We start from the raw sequence: 21,219 nt of genomic DNA on the forward strand, positions 1-21,219 counted from the left end.
TGTATATGAATGTTCAGAGCAGCTTTATTCATAATAAAACCAAACTGGGAATAACTTAAATATCCATCGCTAGGCAAATGGTATACTACTCAGCAGTAAAAAGGAACAAGCAACAGATTTATGCAACAACATGGATAATTATGTCTGATATGCATGCTAAAGTATTTAGGGGAAATGTACTGACGTCTTTAAAATACATCAAAAAATAAGATGGGTTGATAAATGGACACAAGGATGTATTAAAGCAACTATAGTAGAATCTAATACAGTCGACCCTTGAACAACACCTTTGAACTGTGCAGGTTCACTTCTATGCAGATTTCTTAAGGTACTATAAATGTATTTTCTGGGCGCCTGGGTGGCTCAGTTGGTTAAGCAACTGCCTTCGGCTCAGGTCATGATCCTGGAGTCCCGGGACCGAGTCCCGCATCAGGCTCCCTGCTGAGCAGGGAGTCTGCTTCTCCCTCTGACCCTCTTCCCTCTCATGCTCTCTATCTCTCATTCTCTCTCTATCAAATAAATAAAATCTTTAAAAAAAAAAAGATAAATGTATTTTCTTTTCCTTATGATTTTCTTAATAACATTTTCTTTTCTCTAGCTTACTTTATTGAAAGAATACAGCCTATAATACATAAAACATACAAAATCTGTGTTAATCAACTGTTTATGTTATTAATAAGGCTTCTGGTCAGCAGTAGACTATTAGTAGTTAAACTTTTGGGGAGTCAAAAATTATACATGGGGGCACCTGGCTGGCTAAGGTGGTGGAGCATGTGACTTTTGATCTCAGGGTTGTGGGTTTGAGCCCACATTGGGTATAGAGATTACTTAAAAAAATTAAATCTAAAAAAAAGTTATACATGGATTTTTGACTGTATGGGTGATTGGCACCCCTAACCCGCACATTGTTCAAGGGTCAACTGTAGTATAATCTAGTGGTAAGTATATGGGTGTTTACTGTAAAATTCTTTCAGTTTTGTTCTATGATTGAACATTTTTATAACAAAAGGTTAAGGAAGAAAGCATTGTGCTGAGTGAAAGAATCCAGACACACAAAAAGTACAAATATGGTTTATTCTACAGTACACAAAGTACTGTAGAGTTTATTTGTACGACATTCTATAACACAAAACAAATCTATGGTGACCGAAAGTAAATTGGTGTTTGCGGGCAAGGAAAGTGTTGATTGTAAAGGGGCATAAGAAAAATTTGGGAGTGATGGAAATATTCTGTATACTGATTAGATGGCAGTTAAATGGGAGTATATATTTGTCAAAAGTACTGAACCATACACTTTATTTATTTTTTTAAAGATTTTATTTATTTATTTGTGAGAGAAAGAGATCACGAGCAGGGGGAAGGGTAGAGGGGGAAGCAGGCTCCCCTCTGAGCAGGGAGCCCCATGCAGGACTCGATCCCAGGACCCCGAGACCATGATCTGAGCCAAAGGCAGATGCTTAACCAACTGAGCCACCCAGGTGCCCCTGAACCATACACTTTAAATGAGTGCATTTATTTATGCAAATTATACATTGATAAAGTTGATTTTAAAACAAACAGGCTAACAAAAGTGTATTGGAAGCTCTGAGCTTCTAGATAGGTCTAATCCCTTCCAAACATCTCAGGGTAGGATCTGGTTGAGCTATTTCCTTGGCGAACCTCCATTGTCAGTGCGTTCAAAGTTTTCCTTTAAATTGTCCAGATTTAGCAGGGATGACTCTTTTAATCTGCCACCTGCAAAGGAAAGGCCTGGCTGCCAGAGCTCCCCAAGTAGAGTGGAAGAAGATTGATGAGGTCTCCTCATCCGATAAACATACTTCATCTTAGATGGACACATTTGATCTGCCCCCCTTCCCACTTATTAAAACTTATTATTGAGTGTAGGAAGCTTCTGGATAGGGAGGGGACCCGAGAGCTGTTTGGTGTTGGTTGTTTTATTACATATGGAGACAGTAGATCAGTGGTAGCACTATTTCTTTCTTTCTTTCCCCCTTTCTTTGCTTCTAGGAGCCAACTCTCTTCCTTTCTTTCCCCCTTTCTTTGCTTCTAGGAGCCAACTCTCTCCAGATTAACCTCCCATCTCTCTGATCATTCCTGGTCTCTTTATAGATAGACTTCCTTTCCTTTGTTTGCTCCTTAAATATTGGCTCTGTCCTTGACCCTCTTCTTTTTGTCAACCAGGATTTAATTATCTTTTGTTGCAGTGATCACACATCCCTCTACTGTGTTTCTCTAGTTTCCATGTCCATCTGATTTCTCCTATGGTCCGGTTGGAGTTCTGTCATCTGCCTTCATGAAGCACTAAAGGAATATGTTGAGTACAGAGTGTGATAGAGTGAGACAGTCAAGGTCAGAGGAAAGAAATCATCAGAGCCCAAGGCCACCAGCTGGTTCAGTGATGTCCCAGGCCGGGAGGGAGATGCTGACACAGATGGAGGCCAAGCCTAGGTACAGATGTGGCATTTCTGTGTCATACTGCTGCTGTTCCTTACTTTCAATGACCTACTTCCATGCTGCTGCCCCACAGTGAGGAGCCCTTTCCTAACGCAGAGTAAATGTTCAGACACTCTGGTTTTCCTTTCTTTATGAATGAACATTTTTATAATAAAATGTTAGGAAAGAAAACATTATGCTAAGTGCAAGAAGTCAGACATGGAAGAGTACGTAGTGCTTCAGGGCCTAACACTGAAGTTAAAAATAGGGCTAAGCCGCATGGCTCAGGGCAGACTCCAGTGGAAAAACTGTCATGCACATATACCCTCCTGGGTCCTGCAAAAGTACTTTGACAAGGGGAGCTACCATTTGAAAATTGGCATGCAGTAGGTGATAGCTATGATTTTATCATGGGCACATTAATATGCTCTTTATACACAACAATTCATGTAATTCTATGTCGGAACCATTGTCCTCATTTTACTAATCAAAATAACAGAGGCTTAGAGAGGTGAAACAAATAAGTAATCAGAGTTCAAATAATTGGCAGAGCTTCGGTTCAAAACCAGGCTATCAGGCTTGTTGACTGTTGCTAACTAGAGGTAGCTATGTTGAGAATAGAATGCCCTCTACCCCCACTTCATATGGAAATAGTGCTACCACTGATCTACTGTCTCCATACTTTTGCTCTTTCTAGAATGTCACATAGTTGGGATCATACAGTATGTATCCTTTTCAGATTGGCTTCCTTCGCTTAATAATATGCATTTAAGTTTTCTGTGTGTCTTTTCATGGCTTGATAACTCATTTCTTTTTAGCATGGAAAAATATCCCATTGGGGCGCTTGGGTGGCTCAGTCGTTAAGCGTCTGCCTTCGGCTCAGGTCATGATCCTAGGGTCCTGGGATCGAGTCCCACATCAGGCTCCCTGCTCCGCGGGAAGCCTGCTTCTCCCTCTCCCACTCCCCCTGCTTGTGTTCCTGCTCTCGCTGTCTCTCTCTGTCAAATAAATAAATAAAATCTTTAAAAAAAAAAAAAAGAAAAAAAGAAAAATATCCCATTGTCCCAAGGATGTACCACAGTTTATTTATCCATTCTTTTACTGAAGAGCATGTTGTTGCTTCCAAGTTTTGGCAATTACAAAGAAAGCTGTTATAGACATCTATGTGCAGGTTTTTGTGTGGACATAAAATTGCAACTCCTTTGAATAAATACCAAGAAGCAGGATTTCTGGATTGTATGGCAAGAGTATGTTTAGTTTTATAAGAAACCAACAAACTGTCTTCCAAAGTGTTGGTATCTTGCATTCCCACCAGCAACATATGTAAGTTTCTGTTGCTCCACATCCTTGCCAACATTTGGTGGTGTCAGTGTTCCAGATTTTGGCCATTCTAATAAAAGTGTAGTGGTATCTCATTGCTATTTTAGGTTGCATTTCCCTGATGACATATGTTGTAGAGCATCTTTTCATATACTTATTTGCCATCTGTATGCCATCTTTGGTAAGATGTCCACGAATGTCTTTGGCCCACTTCTAAATAAGATTTTCTTGTTGAGTTTTAAGATTTCTTTTTTTATATTTTGAATAAAAGTCCTTTATCAGATATGTCTTTTTTTGCAAATATTTTCTCTCAGTCTGTGACTTCTCTTCTCATTCTTGATATTGTCTTTTACAGGAATAAATTTTTAATTTTAATGAAGTTCATCTTATCATTTATTTATTTCATAAATTGTGCCTTTGGTCTTGTATCTAAAAAGTGATTGCCAAACCCAGGGTCACTTAAGTTTTCTCTGATGTTATCTTCTAGGAGTTTCATAGTTTTGCATTTTACATTTAAGTCCATGATCCATCTTGAGTTAATTTTTGTGAAGAGTGTAAGATCTGTGTCTAGACTCAATTTTTTGCATGTATATGATCCAGTTATCTCAGCATCATTTGTTGAAAAGACTATTTTTGCTCCATTGCATTATCTTTGCTCCTTTGTCAACAATCAGTTGACTGTCTTTATGGGGGTTTGTTTCTGGGCTCTCTGTTCTGTTCCAATGATCTATTGCCAATGCCACACTGTATTGATTACTGTGGCTTTATGGTAAGTCTTGAAGTCAGATAATATCAGTCCCCCAACTTTGTTCTTCTTCAACATTATGTTGGCTATTCTGGGTCTTTTGCCTCCCCATATGAACTTTAGAATCAGCTTGTCAATATCCATAAAGTAATTTGCTGGGATTTTGTTTGAAATTGCACAGAATCTATGGATCAAGTTAGGATTAGTTTAGTTTTGGGGAGGACTTATAATTACTGGGGAGCAGGGGAAGTATTATTTTGTAGATAAAGGAATAATAAGTTAGTAAAAATCAGCTATAGACAAGGGAGGGATTTTAGCATAGGCTGTATACTAGATAATATTGCATATTTACATTAAATTTCTTGGGTGCAATAGTGGTATTGTGATCATGTAGGAAAATGTTCTTGTTTATAGGAGATAAATACGGAAATATTTAGGGATAAAGTATCATCATGCCTGCAAATTAGTTTCAAATGGTTCAGCAAAGTGTCTGTGTGTGTGTGCGCGCACACGCGTGCATGCACACGCACCTGCATGTTTATAAAGAGACATATATCAAATATGGCTGATTGTTACCAACTGGTGACTCTAGATGACGTGTATGTGTGTATTCTTTAAACTTTTCTGGTTTTCAAACTTGAAATGTTTGAAAATTAAAAGTTGAAAAATATTTATATGTGATTCTGATATTCTACCAATTGTATTTGAAATGCAATGCAAGATATTTCATACACATCATTTTGTTTTAAAATGTATTGAGTTTGGGGGAGGATATAATATAAACATTACCTGTACAAATATTCGTTAAAAAACACTGTATCAAGGGAAAAGTATGTTCTCTGAAGTTTGGTTATTAAAAAGCAAGATACAGGGCGCCTGGGTGGCTCAGTTGGTTAAGCGACTGCCTTTGGCTCAGGTCATGATCCTGGAGTCCCGGGATCGAGTCCCACATCGGGCTCCCTGCTCAGCGGGGAGTCTGCTTCTCCCTCTGACCCTCTTCCCTCTCGTGCTCTCTGTCTCTCATTTTCTCTCTCTCAAATAAATAAAATCTTTTTAAAAAAATAAAAAAATAAAAAGCAAGATACAAAAATAAATAAATAAATAAAAATAAAAAGCAAGATACATTCTACAGGAAGTCAGGAGTCAAGGAGATGCTTTGCAGGATGTGACTGTATATATTTGGCTTTTTTCTTGTTTATTTTTACCCTTCATGACTAACTTTTAAGACTCATGAACCAGGGACCATGACTCTTTTGCTTCTCATTGTACACCCAGCATTTAGCACAGTGCTTGGCATATAGTGGGTCCCTGAATAAGCTAGGTAACACTCACTACTTTAACAAAGTAGTCCCAAAATAGTAGTGTTTTAGTACAATAGAAATTTACTTAGTCATCACCTTGCTAAACAATGCAGGTATTTCTGGCAGGCAGCTTCCTGCCATGCAGTGATTTCAGAGACTGACACTCCTTCATATTTTGGCGTCATCATTTCCAGGGGATTTGTTATCTTCAGCAGTCAGTCCGCAGAAGGGGAAAGATTGTGAAGAATGCATATCTGCTTCTTAAAATCCTTGTCCTAGAAATCATACATCTCATTTTCACTCATGTTCCATTGGTGGATACTAAACATATGGCCATACTGAGAAGCACAATGTGTATGTGTATGGGTGGAGGGTAGGGGGTGTATGGAAAACCACAGTGCCTGAGCTGGCAGTCCCTCCCCAGGCACAATTCTATCATATGGAAAGAGAGTGGATTTTAAGTAGACTGCTAACCATTTCTGCCATAGTGTTTAAATGTTTGTTGAGTGAGTGAATAATGCTTCTGGGACTGCCTTATTCTTTGCAAATGTAATACCATCTAAATCTCAGAATGTGGAGAAGCTCAGATGCAGTTCGTGCAACCACTCGTGGTTCTGTTGATTTTATAGTTCTTCTCTGGCAAGATGTAGTAAGAAGGCCTAGAGTACCCTCCTGCCTAAAACAACTTAAAAACCAGATCAACAAAATATATGAAACAACAGTTTGCAGACATTGGATGTCAAACAGTGTAGGACAGTGATCCTTGAGAGAGGTGAGCCCTATGATTTTCCTAGCTTGCTGCCTAGAAAGTTTCCAGGTTGTGGCACAGGGAGAGAGAACTCAGGCAAAGCCTAGTCATCTCCTTTAACTGTGGAGACACAGTCTTGGGAGGCTAAAGTGGCTAGAGGTTGCAGAGCATAGTACCAGAGATGAGAGCAATGCACAGAGAGACAGCTCTAAGGATCTTCAGAGAGTTCCCCTGAAGTTTTCAGCTAACTACTAATCAGTGCACATGAGGGGAGAAACCATCCAAGTACGTGGGAGAACTACCTGAAAGAAGCAGAGGAAACAATTCTCAAGGCTCACCCAGAGACAAGAATGAATCAAGTTTGCACCAGACAGTAGAAAATCTTATAATTCATGGATCACTGAGCAGGGGAGGAACATTAGCCCTACACTCAAAGCTACTCTAGACTCATATATATATAAGTTAAGAGCAAGCCTCAAAAAGATTGAACTGTTTATAAATAATTTAACTGCATCTCAGGACAAAGCTCAAAAATATTTATAAATACAAAAATATCTAGCACCTGACAAAGTAAAGTTCACAATGCCTGGCATTTAATTTAAAAATTACAAAAATATAAAGAACCAGGAAAAGGCAACCCATAATGAGGATAGCAATCAATCAACAGAATCAGCTCCAGAAATGCCACAGATAATAGAATTAGTAGACAAGTTTATTAAGATGAAACTATAACCATATTTCACATGTTCAAAAAGACAGATGACAGATTGAGCATATTAAGTCAAAACACTAAAAATATTAAAAGATCCACAATAAATTCTAGATTAAAACTACAATGTCTGGGGTGAAAAATATACTGTATGAGGGTAACAGTAGATTAGATACTGAAGAAGAAAAGATCGGTGAATTTGAAGACATAGCAATAGAAACTATGCAAAATGAAACACAGAGAGGAAAAACACTGAAAGAAAAAAATAAACAATATCAGGAAATCTGTTATATAATTTTAATCAGCCCAATATGTATGTCATTAGAGGCCCAGAAGAAATATATGAGGGACAGAAGAAAATACTTGAAGAAATAATGGCTGAAAACTCCAAACTAGATAAAAACTACAAATCCATAGATCAAAGAAGCTTGATGAACCAAAGAACCCCAAGTACAAGAACCATGATAAAAGTACACAATATAACATGATAAATTGCTTAGAACCAGTGATATGCCCCTGGATATGACTGACCTGTCATTCTGTCCCATAACTTTCCCTTTGGACAGGAACTGAGCTAAAGATACAATATCTCTAGAATGGTGCCAGAATATGAAGTCTAGTATCTGCTACATTCCAGAATCTTTAAATGAATCAGAACAGCCCTAAAGTGTAGATCCAGCCCCAGGCAATACCAGCTGTCACTAGTGTTCATCCAGATAGCTGTCATTTACTGTCCAGAATTGTTTCATTTATTTTCTTTGCCTGCCTGGCTTGGTGGTCCCCTTGAGTTTTAATCTATCCTCACATCCTTTTTACTTGCACAATTCATTTGGACAGGATTTTTTGGCTTTAGCTTTCAGTACTCTTTCCAGACCTGATTGGATAAATGCCCTCTACCCCAGCCCTCAGGACCAGATAGGCCAGACACCATCCTACCAGTTTTCCTGTGAAAATTTTCCAGGAAATTTGAAAGAGTAGATCTTAAAATTTCTTATCACCAGAAAAAAAATTTAGGTATGTGAGGTGATGAATGATAACTGATTCTGGTGATCATTTTGCAATATATGCATATTTTAAATCATTATTTCATATGCCTAAAAAAATACTATGTTGTATATCAACTATATCTCAATTAAAAATTTTTTCCAAAAATAACTTAAACTTTCTGACTATGTGGCCAAACTCTAGGTAATGTTGGGATCTACCTGGGTGCTATGAAAGTTTTATCAAGTTGAGAATTTCATGGAACTAGAAGATATTATGCTAAGCAAAATAAGTCAATCAGAGAAAGACAATTATCATATGATCTCACTGATATGAGGAATTTGAGAAACAAGACAGAGGATCATAGGGGAAGGGAGGGAAAAATGAAACAAGACAAAACTCGAGAGGGAGACAAGCCATAAGAGACTCTTAATCACAGGAAACAAACTGAGGGTTGCTGGAGTGGAAGGGGGTAGGAGGGATGGGGTGGCTGGGTGATGGACATTGGGGAGGGTATGTGGTATGTGCTGTGATGAGCACTGTGAATTGTGTAAGACTGATGAATCACAGACCTGTACTCCTGAAAAAATTAATACATTATATGTTAATTAAAAAAAGCAAAAAAAAAAAGAAAATTGAGAATTTCAATCATATAAATATGGAGCCTGAATTGAAACATGCCTTCACATCAATTATGCTTTAAGAGAAATAGCTATCTTCTTACCACCTCAATCAAAATTGAGTGATAATTGGGGCACCTGGGTGGCTCAGATGGTTAAGCATCTGCCTTCGGCTAGGGTCATGGTCCCAGGGTCCTGGGATCGAGCCCTGCATCGGGCTCCCTGCTCCACGGGAAGCCTGCTTCTCCTCTCCCACTCCCCCCCTGCTTGTGTTCCCTCTCTCGCTGTGTCTCTCTCTATCAAATAAATAAATAAAATCTTAAAAAAAAATTGAGTGATAACTACTAATGCCCTTGACACAAATACTAACTCTATAACAAGATGCTTTTATATAAATAAAGTTGAATAAAGTATTTTTGGACATCTGTATTACTGCAAAAAATTAATTTTGGGGGAATTGTTTGCTTCTATAGCTATCATTAAAAAACTAACCTACATACATGGATATCTGATCATATTGCTCTTTGTTAAAAAACACTTGGACATACTTCTGCTGTATAAACAATGTTCAAGTATTATTGTAGAGTCATATGTGGCTTATGTGTACAGTCCTAAAATAAACCAGAATGGGTGGTGCAGCTTTGTAGTCCCAAAGGAGGCTAAGACAAAAAAAGATTTGGAACACAACTTTATTTTTATTTTGGTAGACCTTTGGTTCCAGCAAGTAAGACAAGGAGAATGTAAGGAAAGGAATGTGGGAATTCAAGAATACAGCCTGGGGCTTCAACAAGTTGCTAGATGGTGAGCTTTGGAATTCTTACGGCACTGCAGCTAAACCTATGCGATTTGTGTGTTAGTGAATGGAGGTAATTGTGTAAAGAAGTTTAAATGAGAATTTATACTCTTCATTTAAAAAGCAAAATTGATAGGGCACCTGGGTGGCTGAGTTGGTTAAGCATCTGCCTTCAGCTCAGCTTGTGATCCTGGGGTGTTGAGATCGAGTCCCGTATCAGGCTCCCTGCTCAGCGGGGAGCCTGCTTCTCCCTCTGCCTCGCCTGCTGTTCACCCTGCTTGTGCTCATGCTTTCTCTTTCTCTCTGTTAAATAAGTAAATAAATAAAATCTTTTTTTAAAAAAAGCAAAATTGATGCATAGACATTTTTTAAAGAAGACCTACTGATGTCCAACAGGTACATGAAAAGATGCCCAACATCACTAATCATCAAGGAAATGCAAATCAAAACCACAATAAAAAATCACCTCTATCTGTTAGAATGGCTATTATCAAAAAGACCAAAGGTAACAAGTGTTGGTGAGGATGTGAGAGAAAGGGAACACTTGTACACTGTTGGTGGGAATATAAATTGGTGCAACCACTATGGAAAACAGTACGGAGGTTTCTCAAAAAACTCCAAGTAGAACTACCATATGATCCAGCAATTCCCCTTCTGGGTATTTATCTGAAGAACATGAAAACACAACTTGAAAAGATATCTGCACCCCCATGTTCATTGCAGCCTTATTTATAATAGCCAAGATGTACAAACAACCTGTGTCCATCAGCAGATGACTGGATAAAGAAGATGTGGTATGTATGTATGTATGTATGTGTGTGTATACATATTTAAATATTTAAATAATTCAGTAAATATTTAAGTAAATGAATAGAATTTAAAGAAAAGAAACTGAGACGTCTGCCTCTTTTCTTGTTAAAATTCCATGGATCTCCTTGACTTGGATCTTCGAGGAAGGTTGGACAAGAATGCTACATTATTTGCATTCAGGAGTTCTGTTTCTTGTAATTCTGACAAAAAAAGCAAATGACCAATGTGTTAAAGAAGAAATGTTTATTGCATGCAATGGCCAGAGAATAATTGGTTGCATGCTGCAGAAATTGGTCTTGACCTCTGATGGTTAGTATTTGTATCACCAACTCAACAAATAAGAAAAGGTTATATAGTATGTGTCAAAAAGTTTAGCCCTAGCTCAGTTCTAATGTCCTTGTCATGGGTTTGGGGAAGGGCTTTCCAATCCCAGAACACATCACCATTACAGTTTTTTTGTGGGTTTTTTGTTTTGTTTTTTTTAAAGATTTATTTATTTGACAGAGAGAGGCACAGCGAGAGAGGGAACACAAGCAGGTGGAGTGGGAGAAGCAGGCTTCCTGCGGAGCAGGGATCCTGATGCGGGGCTCGATCCCAGGATTCTGGGATCATGACCTGAGCCAAAGGCAGACGCTTAATGACTGGGTCACCCAGGTGCCCCTCACCATGACAGGTTTTTTTGCAAATAATGTCAGTTTTCTGATAGGCAGCTGGAATCCTGGAAGCCTCTTAGACATTGGAAAATATGTGAATCTCCCCATTCTTCATTCCCTAAACCTTTATAGATTCATAAATGAGGTGTTAATATGTGACAAATCATCCCTATCAGTCACTTGTATTTTTAGATCTCTAATGAATTCATTCATTCAATAGATGCTTCCTAAACACCTATCACACAGGTATAGTCCCTGTCTTCAAGGAGGCCATGGTTTAATGAGGGAGTCAGGCAAGTAAATGAATAATTACGATGTATTGTAAGTGCTATAATAGAAGTATGTCTAGGGTATAGGCTATAAAAGATTTCTTTCATTGTCTTATAAATGTAGAAATTGATAGATTAGACTTATAATTACTGATAAACCCAGATCAAATATAAGGAAGCATTTACAGGTCATGAATTAAGGAATTAATACCTTGAGTTTAATCCCTGTATTGTTAAATATATGAATTGTTGGGTTTGGCCAGCAAACCCTGAGGCAGTGAATGAAAAGATTACTCCAGACATCTAAGTAGGAGAAAGGAGAAGGCAAGGGGGGACCAGACACTCTCGTGGTGAAAGGTCCGGAGCCAAACTTTGCCTCCACTTTTATTGTGAATGTCACCAATACCATAAGGGAATAAGAAAAACAAAACGGAGGGGCACCTGGGTGGTTCAGTATTTAAGCGTCTGCCTTGGGCTCAGGTCATGATCTCAGGGTCCTGGGATCGAGCCCTACATCAGGCTCCCTGTTCAGTGGGAAGCCTGCTTCTCCCTCTCCCACTCCCTCTGCTGTGTTCCCTCCCTCGCTGTGTCTCTATCAAATAGATAAATAAAATCTTTAAAAAATAATAATAAAAAGCAAAAAGGAGTGAGAAGCCTTAAAAATCAGGGCAATGGCATAGGGAGTATTGTGTGATTAGAACAAGCTGTGCTCGTGACGCGCGTGCAGACAGGGAGTACATGGAGTACATGACCGCCAAAGATAAATGTTTCTCTTAAGTCAAGCATTTACTCCCTGGATGAGTACATTGAGCTGCTATGAGGATCCAGCTGTTTTCAGCACAGAAACTACAAAGGAGACCCAGTTTTCTGGACACTCCTTTGCTTTTCAATTAGTCTCATCCAGGGAGGCATGCGTTTATTAAATCTTATTTATTTATTTTTATTTTTTATTTTTTTAAAGATTTTATTTATTTATTTGACAGAGAGAGAGAGACACAGCGAGAGAGGGAACACAAGCAGGGGGAGTGGGAGAGGGAGAAGCAGGCTTCCCATGTAGCAGGGAGCCCGACGCGGGGCTCGATCCCAGGACCCCGGGATCATGACCTGAGCCGAAGGCAGATGCTTAATGACTGAGCCAGCCAGGCGCCCCTATTAAATCTTATTTAGCCAGGCATTATGAATTCCCATAAACTGTGACCTGTTTCCTTGTTAGAATTTAATCAGCATCTACAGATATAGTTCTAGTTTTAATTTTGTTTCGCTAGAAAGTCCGGTCTCCACATACGATCTAATTTTAAGACTATATCTGTGTTAAACCCTCACGGGTTTATGTTACTATGACATGGGATTCCCAGGTCTAGATGCTACCACTGTCCATGAACTTCATTCTTCCTCAGTAAAATGATCCCATCTGCGCTACCACAGGCATTCTTTATTTTTAGGACCCTTATAGCTACTGTGAACCACAAAGTTGGCTTTCAGTACCATGTCTCTGAACAGTTAGTATTTCCCACGGAAATTTGGTAGCAATAAATGAAATAAAATATACCATACATATAGCACAAGAAGAGCTACAATCACACAACATTCACTTAATTGTGTAATTCATTTAAATGTATAATGCAGGGGCTCCTGGCTGGCTCAGTTGGTGGAGCCTAGGACTTGATCTTGGGGTTGTGAGTTCCAGAACCATGTTGGGTGTAGAAATTTCTTAAAACTTAAAAAAATAAATGTATGATGCAAACATTTTTTTCCAATCTCCTTGCTCTTTTGCAATAAGGTAAAAATGTCTGATTAATGTATTTAAATAACTAAATTTAGAAAGATGTTGGGTTAATTACCAGATCAGCAGGAAAATGTAGGTTTAATGCTTTTATTATTTCCAAATTCAGTTTGGGAATTGAGTAATTAAGATTAGAGTAGGTGGAACATTTGTAGGGGGTATAAATTCTTTTTTTTATAATGAGATTTAATTAATTTTCAAATACTGTAATTGGTAAAAATCTAAAAGCAAAATATTTCTTTTTAGACATAATTTGCTTTGAAGAGCACTGTTTGGAATATTATTAAAAATTACTCTTGGGGTGCCTGATTGGCTTAGTAGAGTCTGAACTCTTGATCTTGGGGTTATGTTAGAGCCCCATGTTAGGGGTAGAGTTTACTGAAAGAGTTAACTTTCAGCTTTAAAACACAGAATGAAAATTTGTGACTTTTCCAAATGGCAGAAAACCTGATTTACATTACATTTTAAGTGTATGTAGTCTTCTTATTTTGTAATAGATTCCCAGAAGCATAAGTCTTTTGCAATGACCAAAATTCTTTTCAGTTAGTTTTATAATTTGGGGCCACATTTCAAGAGTTACTTAATTTTCTTTCTTTCTTTCTTTCTTTCTTTCTTTCTTTCTTTCTTTCTTTTTCTTTCTTTCTCTTTCTTTCTTTCTCTTTCTTTCTTTCTTTCTCCATGTGAAATTAAACAGAAAAATACACAGACCTTGAGACAAGAGATTTTTTTGTCTTTTTTTCTAAGATTATTTATTTACTCTTTTTATTTTTTTAATTTATTTTATTTTTTTATTTTTAAAAGATTTTATTTATTTATTTGACAGAGAGAGAGAGAGAGAGCACAAGCAGGGGGAGCAGCAGGCAGAGGGAGAAGCAGGCTCCCTGCTGAGCAAGGAGCCCAATGTGATGCAGGGCTCAATCCCAGGACCCTGGGATCATGACCTGAGCCAAGGGCAGATGCTTAACCAACTGAGCCACCAAGGCGCCCCCCCTTTTTCTTTTTAAAGATTTATTTATTTATTTATTTATTTATTTATTTATTTATTTGACAGACAGAGGGAGCACACAAGCAGGGGGAGTGGGAGAGGGAGAAGCAGGCTCTCCACTGAACAGAGAGCTCGATGTGGGACTCGACCTCAGAACCCCGAGATCATGACCTGAGCCGAAGGCAGATGCTTAACCGACTAAGCCACTCAGATACCCCTTATTTATTTACTTTAGAGAGAGAGAGAGAAAGAGAGAGAAAGCAGGGGGAGGGGTAGAGGGAGCAGGAGAGAATCTGAAGCAGATTTGGGGCTGAGCAAGGAGCTGAGGTGGGGCTGGATCTCAGAATCCTGAGATCAGGCCCCAGGCCAAAATCTTGAGTCAGACACTTAATGGACTGAGCCATCCAGGTGCCCTGATTTTGTCTTTTTTTTTTTAATAGCTGAAGCTATGTTTTAAATTGTTTGTATATATCAACGGTAATTCAATTTAAGACAATATACGGAATTTGGGGCGCCTGGGTGGCTCAGTCATTAAGCAACTGCCTTCGGCTCAGGTCATGATCCCAGGGTCCTGGGATCAAGCCCCACATCTGGCTCCCTGCTCGGCAGGAAGCCTGCTTCTTCTCCCGCTCCCCCTGCTTGTGTTCCTGCTCTCACTGTGTCTCTGTCAAATAAATAAAATCTTAAAAAAAAAAGACAATATACGGTTTTTAATAATGTAATCTTTATCTGAGTTAGCATTTTGAATATTTTATTATATATAATATTTATAATATATAATAATGTAATACAACATAAAAATAAAATATTATATACTTTTATGTATAATGCAATATATAAAATTAAGGTAAAACTTCTCTTTGCAGTAGATCCTTTCTGATAGAATCATTGGCAAGTAAATGCAATTTCCATTAGGTGTTCTAGTCTCTTAGTTTCTGGAGCTGATTTTCCAACCCAAAACAAAAATATTTTAAAAGCAAGAAAACCGGGGCACCTGAGTGGCTGAGTCTTTAAGAGTCAGCCTTTGGCTCAGGTCATGATCCCAGAGTCCTGGGATCGTGTCCCACATCAGGCTCCCTGCTCGGCGGGAAGCCTGCTTCTCCCTCTCCCACTCCCCTTGCTTGTGTTCCCTCTCTTGCTGTGTCTCTCTCTGTCAAATAAATAAATAAAATCTTTACAAAAAATAAAATAAAAATAATAAAAGCAAGAAAACCCCCCAACACCAAAGCCCTCTTCCCCCACTTCCCAAATTGATATTGGAGGTAAGCCAAAACTCACTAGGAGGATTCCACTCCCATTAGCATAGTTATTTGAATTTGAATACCTTGCAACTCTAGGGATTTTGAGGATCAGAAGGATTATGTCAAATTTTGAAGCTCATGTTGCCAACTGAATGAGAGGCTGTCATGAAAGAACATTCAATTTTTGTTGTAAACTACCTGGGTTTTATGTAATAAGCCATACATTGAAAAAATACTTTAAAAATTTATGAGTTTTTTTAATGCTATTTTTTAATGACAACAGAATATTATGAAGAGAAATCACATTAAACTCCAATCTTTGTCTTAACATTTTATATGTAATATGTAAATATTATCATCTATGTACATTAAAAATGCATAGAAATTAAAGTTAAAGCAAAGATTAAACATTTTAAAATATTTGCTTATCATGATGACTACATGCTATCATTAGTTAATATATCAGTGTACTCTTCATGTTTTAAGTTTTTATTTAAATTCTAGTTAGTTAACATATAGTGTAATGTTAGTTTCAGTAGTAGAATTTAGTGATTCATTACTTACATACAACACCTAGTGCTCATTATGACAAGTGCCTTCCTTAATCCCCATCACCCATTTAGCCCATCCCCCTGCACCTCCCCTCCACAACCCTCATTTTGTTCTCTATAGTTGAGTCTCTTATATATAAGTTTGCCTCCTTCCCTCCGCCCTTTCCTTTTTTTCTTTCAGATCAATGTACTCTTAGGGCAAGGTTCATTGTACTAGTGGGTCCAAGTCCATATTTTGGTCTTCTTGATTTTTTTTTTTTTCTGGCTGGCTGTTTTCATGATTAGATTATCGTATTGACCCAGTAATGTTGCTGACAAGAGTTCATAACTCTGTTCTTTTCTTCTTATTTCTTGTTTTTGCATTACCAGTATTAGCTTCCATCAGCAGTTTCTTTGTAAAAACCTTCCTAAGTCACTTATCTACTTCATGAAGATTAGTTTAGTTAAAACTAGTAGATAATAGGGGTGCCTGGTGGCTCAGTTGGTTGAGCGACTGCCTTCGGCTCAGGTCATGATCCTGGAGTCCCGCATCGGGCTCCCTGCTCAGCAGGGAGTCTGCTTCTCCTTCTGACCCTCTCCCCTCTCATGTGCTCTCTTTCTCTCTCTCATTCTCTCTCTCAAATAAATAAATAAAATCTTAAAAAAAACCTAGTAGATGATAAATTCCACAAACGAAACACATACAAAGTACCATGTGTAGCAATTTGCTGAAAAGTTCCTTTATTCTCTCCTCTGGAGGGTAGAACTCCCACTTTCCCTTCAAGATACCCTATTTATTATAAATTCTATGTGACCACTTGGAATCCACCAAATGAAGAAATCCCACTGTCAATTTATACAATAAACTTCAGCAAACTTGAATTAATTTTTATTAAACATGAAAAAATATATATGTAAGTTTAAATATTTTCTTTTCTCTCCTTAATGGGTAGTTTTTGCACCTTCCCTGAGTTGCATGTATCCCATTTGGGGGACCATCATGTTAGAAAATAAGTCTATTTTCTTTTTTTTTTTTATTTTTCGACAGAGAGAGAGAGACAGCGAGACAGAACGCAAGCAGGGGGAGTGGGAGAAGCAGGTTTCCCGCTAAGCAGGAAGCCCGATGTGGGACTCGATTCCAGGACCCTGGGATCATGACCTGAGCCGAAGGTAGATGCTTAACAACTGAGCCACTCAGGCGCCCAAGTCTATTTTCTGATAACCAAAATTTTAAAAGAAAAATGGTAAATACGATCAGAAATAGGGAAGAGAATGAGAAGAATGAAGGGTAGGACTCAAATTATTTTTCCTGGAATACTTCTCTCTAGCCCCTAATTAAGTGGGCCTTGCCAATGTCCTATGTCTCCATGAAGCTAAAAAAATTTACTTTAATATGCAGACTGTGCATTTCCTTTGAATCCCAATATAAAGCATCTTCCTTTGGGGGTGCCTAGGTGGCTCAGTTGGTTAAGTGTCCAACTCCTGATTTCTGCTCTGGTCATGATCTCAGGGTCATGAGATTGAGCCCAGCATCAGGAGTCTGCTAGAGATTCTCTCCCTCTCCCCCTCCCCCTGCTCACATGTGCTCTAAAATTAAAAAAACAAAAACAAAAAAAGAAAGGATCTTCCATTCCACAGTATTATTAAAATCTACATTTGATTGAGGTGGCAAGTGGATGACTGTAAATACACCCTATGCCTGTAATTATACACTGAATACTAAGTTCCGCTTGTCTGTACTGTGCCCATCATGCCAATATCCTGCAGCCCCTTCTTCTCCTTTTTCGTTTTCTTCTAATTTGTTTCTTCTATCATATTGGCCATTCACATGTATAAATACTTATTGTTTCCATGTTTTTTCTTTATGTACATTTTCTACCCCATTTTATCCCCTGACGTCCTCTATGTTACTTTTTTTCTTCTCATCTTACTTTTTTAAAAAATGTGTGAATCTGCTTTAGTAGGTGTATCAAAATAGTTTTGTTCAAAGTACAGGAAGACAATAAAATTACTGTAAAATTAGATAGTTCTGAGATAAGATCTAAAAGAATAATTTTATGGCATTTTATAGTACTTATCACATACATGATAGGTAATGTAATATGGTGGTTACTATGGAGTCAGACCTGGATCGAAAATCTAACTCTGGAACTTACTAGCTGTGCCATCTTAAGCTTTGTTACTTCACCATGGACTTGCCCTACATACAAAATGGAGCTAATAATATTTTTACATATAGTCATCTACAGTGCTTATTTATGAGGCTAGGAAACACATAATTAACATTACTTCCAATTGTACTTTGGTCATACATTTTTTTTTAAGGTTTTATTTATTTATTTGAGAGAGAGAGAGAGAGAGAGCATGGGGGGATGGTCAGAGGGAGAAGCAGACTCCCTTCCAAGCAGGGAGCCCAACAGGGGACTCGATCCCAGGACTCCAGGATCATGACCTGAGCCGAAGGCAGTCACTTAACCAACTGAGCCACCCAGGCGCCCTGGTCATACATATTACAGGGGCGCCTGGGTGGCTCAGTCGTTAAGCTTATGCCTTCGGCCCAGGTCATGATCCCAGGGTCCTGGGATTGAGTCCCACAATGGGGCTCCGTGCTCAGTGGGAAGCCTGTTTCTCTCTCTCCCACTCCCCCTGCTTGTGTTCCCTTTCTCACTGTGTCTCTCTCTGTCAAATAAATAAATAAACAAATAAATGAATAAATAAATAAAAAGCATGAATATTACATTTAACTGGTTCTAGTCCAAGTAATGGCAACAGCTAAGATGACAGTGGTTTGTATTCTCCGCAACTCCCAAGGAATTCAGGCAATAGTTTTCAAATTAACAAAATATAAGGAAAACTTTACTCCTTGCTTCCAGAAAAAATTATGATGGATAATAAATATTCTAAAATAGGAAAGAAAAATTATTGTTATTCTCGGTTATAAACATGTCAAGTACTGCACTTTCCATCTTTTCTGCACCTAACCCAGCAAATGAGTTTACTCATGGACATTCAGAGTATCTACTGTTTTTGTTTAATTTTTAAAGTAAGTTCTATACGCAGTGTGGGACTTAAACTCATGACCCTGAGATAAGGTCTCACACTCTACTGACTGAGCCAGCCAGGCACCCCAAGTTATCTACTTCTTGAGTGAGCTTTGGTAGTTTTGTCTTTTTAAGGCCATTGTCAATTTCATCAAGATTTATTAGCATAAAGTTGTTTGCAAAATGCTTTTGTTTTAATGTCTCTAGGATCTGTAGTGATATCTCTGCTTTCATCACTAATATTATTAATTTGTGTCTTTTATCAGTTTGGCTAGAGATCAGTCTTATTAGTTGCATCCCACAAATTTGGGTGTTTGTGTTTTCATTTTATTCAGTTAAGAATTCCTAATTTCCCCGGGGCACCTGGGTGGCTCAGTCGGTTAAGTGTCTGCCTTCGGCTCAGGTCATAATCCTAGGGTCCTGGGATTGAGTCCCACATTGGGCTTTCTACTCCATGGGGAGCCGGCTTCTCCCTCTGCCCCTCCCCCTCCGCTCTTGTGCTCTTGCTCTCTCTCAAATCAATAAAAAAATAAAAACTTAAAAAAAAAAGAAAAAAAAAGAATTTCTAATTTCCCTATACCTCTTTTTGAGCAGGGGGTATTACAAGTATGCCATCTAATTTCCAAATATGAGTGGATTTTTCAGATGTTACTTTTAGTCTAATTTCTTTGTGATCTGAGAATATGTTCTGTGTAATTTCACTCCTCCTAAACATATTGTTTTATGGCCCAGAATATAGTCTGTTGTGATAAATGGTCCATGTGCACTTGAAAAGAATGCTCTACTGTTCTATACCCAATGTGGGACTTAAACTCATGACCCTGAGATCAAGAATCTCACATTCTACTGACTGAGCCAGTAGTTTTTTTAAGGCCCACATTGGATATAGAAAGTCCAATGAATGCTCTACTGTTTTGGAGCAGAGTGGTCTATAAATACTACATCAAGCTATAGTGTTGTTCAAGTCTTCTATAGGCTAATTTTCTACTTTTCTATCAATTACTGAGAAAGGAGTGTTGAAATCTTCAACTGTAATTGTGGATTTGCCTATTTCTCCCTTTAGTTCTATTTGTTTCATATAATTTAAAGTTCTGTACAACTTCAGGAACGCCTTTTATCGTTTTATTTCAAAATTCCTGTAGCTGTCAGACTTTATTGTAATGGCCTAGTTTCAGATAACTAATAAACAAATCTGGACATATTAAAAAAAATAAAGCTCTGTGCATATACATACATTTTTATGTCTTAATGAACTGAATCCTCCATTATTATGGAGAATACGCTTTATTCTGAAATTTATCACTATTCTTTTCATTACTGTTTGCTTTCTATTTTTCTACTTTTACCCTAGGTTTTACAGGAGTTTTCATGTAAACAGCTTATACTTGGGTCTTACTTTTTTGCCTGACAATCTGTATTTTATTTATTTATTTTATTATTTTTTTATTTTTTAAAGATTTTATTTACTTATTTGACAGAGAGAGACACAGTGAGAGAGAGAACACAAGTAGGAGGGATTGGGAAAGAGAGAAGCAGGCTTTCCGCTGAGCCGGGAGCCTGATGTGGGGCTCGATCCCAGAATCCTGGGATCATGACCTGAGCTGAAGGCAGATGCTTGACTGAGCCACCCAGGCGCCCCACAATCTGTGTTTTAATTGAAAGATTTTAGTTTCAATTTTAGACCATTCTACATTTAATTATTCATATGATCAAATTATTTTTGCACATGATCAAATTTAAATCTACCATCTTGCTATTTGTATTTTTTATTGTTATTTGTTGCTTGTTAAACTTTCCTTATCTTTTGCAGTCTTTTTTATTATTCCACTTTATCACATTCCATTTACCACTATTATGAATTCTTGTCTCATGTATTTAGTGATTTCTCGTTTATAAGAAATTTACAAAGAAAAAAAATCACCCTGGAGTTTTATACTAACTTTGTTATTCAAGCAATAATACTACCTCTTCAAGAAGCTGAGTTTGTCTCAACGTAGAAATTTAATTGATCAAAATTTAAAAATTCGGGTCAACGGGGTGGCACAATTAAGCCTTCAGCTCAGGTCATAATTTCAGGGTTCTGGGATAGAGTCCCAGTGGGGAGCCTGCTTTTCCCTCCCCCTCTGCTCTTCCCGCACTTGTCCTCGCACACTCTCTCGTAAATACAAAAAATCTTTTTTAAAATTTTAAAAATTCAGTGTGGGAAGAACGTGTAGTTTGTTATTAGAAATACAGAAAAAATGTCAAACTTTTC

This window comes from Callorhinus ursinus, unplaced genomic scaffold, assembly GCF_003265705.2.
Source record: "Callorhinus ursinus isolate GAN/ISIS: 27379988/994484 unplaced genomic scaffold, GSC_fseal_2.0 scaffold2, whole genome shotgun sequence".
Classification (NCBI taxonomy): Eukaryota; Metazoa; Chordata; class Mammalia; order Carnivora; family Otariidae; genus Callorhinus; species Callorhinus ursinus.